This window comes from Apodemus sylvaticus, chromosome 2 (assembly GCF_947179515.1).
Source record: "Apodemus sylvaticus chromosome 2, mApoSyl1.1, whole genome shotgun sequence".
Taxonomy (NCBI): Eukaryota; Metazoa; Chordata; class Mammalia; order Rodentia; family Muridae; genus Apodemus; species Apodemus sylvaticus.
Window position 1 is genome coordinate 128896405 of NC_067473.1, and position 1733 is coordinate 128898137.

Below are 1733 nucleotides of genomic sequence, written 5' to 3' on the forward strand. Positions count from 1 at the left end.
TGTCTTTCCCCAGATGCACACAGGACTAAACCATGGCAGCCATGCTTATACCACTTGACTTCATCCTCCGTGGACTGAGTCATCAGTCACATGATGTATTCCATATTTACATTTTTTACATTTATTCTCCTCTCACATATTACATTCTACCTGCAGTTTCCCCTCCCTCTTCTCAGTCATCTCCTCCCTATCCACTTCTTTCAGAAAAGTGAAGGCCTTCCAGAGCGATACACTAAACATGGAGTATAAGTTGCAGGAAGGCTAGGTACATACCCTCATAGTAAGGCTGGATGAGACAGCCGACTCAGTAGGAGGAAAAAGGTACCAAAAGCAGGCAAAAGAAACAGAGATCCATCCCTAGAGTTGTAGCAGGTGTGAGTGCTGTGTCATATGTGGTTCAGTAGGTGGTAGAGAGGGAACAGGTTATGTCACACTAGGGGCTAGGCTCAGCGTTCAGTGTTCTGACCTGTGAATATATAAATAATAACTAACTAGCCTAACACTCCCTGCAAAAAGATGGCCATCAGTCTGGTGCCGCACAAGGAGGGAGAGAGCCAGGGAATAGAAGGACCCCACCCCCACCACTATCCCTGGGTAGGAGCAAGCCCCAGTAGTGAGTCCAAGACAGTATACTCTTGAATGGGGACAGTTAGGCAGGCATGTCCAGGGGAGGAGCAAGACTGAAATGCCCATCTGACCAGTGCCATGAGGCCCAGACAGAGAGATAGCCTGAGATGACCAACTGTCATCATACAGTGAACCATGCAGGCCTTGGGGAGCAAGCCATGATTGAAATGATCCCTGCCTTTCTCTATAATGCATGAATGGGATGTAGCACCCTTGAGACCACTCCTGAGACAACCCTCTCACCTGGGTATAGTGGAAGAGCTGGCCCTTGGGGCAGAAGAGCAGTAGAGCTGACCCTACTCCTAGCAATACTCAGGAGAGCAAACCAGCACATTTTGGGAGTTGTGGGTGAGTAGGCCTGAGGTTTTGAGTGTAGAATAGCTGGCTCTGACACTCACCTCCCTTGAGGTGGCATGAACCATCCTCCCTCCCCCCTCACCACATGTGTTAGGTAGGAGACCTGACTCTGGGGTCATGAGAACAGGACAGCTTGTCCTACTTCTCACCAGGAAGTAGAACCCTATACCTCTCCTGGGCAGTACAGTAGAGCTGACCCTTGTGGTAGGGGCACCAGTATGCCAGCCCCAAGGGCAACAGCTTAGGACAGCTGGGTCTGTCACTTGTCTATCTTGTGGTGACATAGATGAGAGACAGACGTCCCCCCATCCCCCTCCCATGTACCTATTACCACCTACAGCAGGCAAGAGAGCTAGGCCTGAGGTCATCAGAGTGGGAGAGCTCTGATCTTGTCCCTTACCATAGGCTGCAACACTCGGGGAGAGCAGACCCTTGAACCTTGCCTGGGCAGCAGGGTAGAGCTGGCCTTGGCTGCAGGGTTGCCAGTGAGCTGACCCTGAGTGTGTGAGAGGGGGAGAGCCAGTGGGATGTCCACCTCAGAAAACTCCCAGACCCTGATCCAGGGCTTTGAATCAGCCCACCCCAACATCTCCTCCCTCAATGAGCAGCTGGGGTGCATGAAGGGGCCAGTCCTACAGACCCAAAAACTACAGGATCTCCATGACACAGGGCAATCACAGGAGTCCCAGTGAGGTTCCTATATTGATACAGTAGCAGAAGCCAGAGGCTTTATACCAGACCAAGAAACA

The 1733-nt window shown here is 51.4% G+C and overlaps 1 pseudogene; it reads left to right on the top strand.

Annotated features, from left to right (window-relative positions):
- The first annotated feature begins 350 nt into the window (after positions 1-350).
- On the top strand, positions 351-474 carry LOC127679593 (uncharacterized; annotated as a pseudogene).
- The last annotated feature ends 1259 nt before the right edge of the window (positions 475-1733 follow it).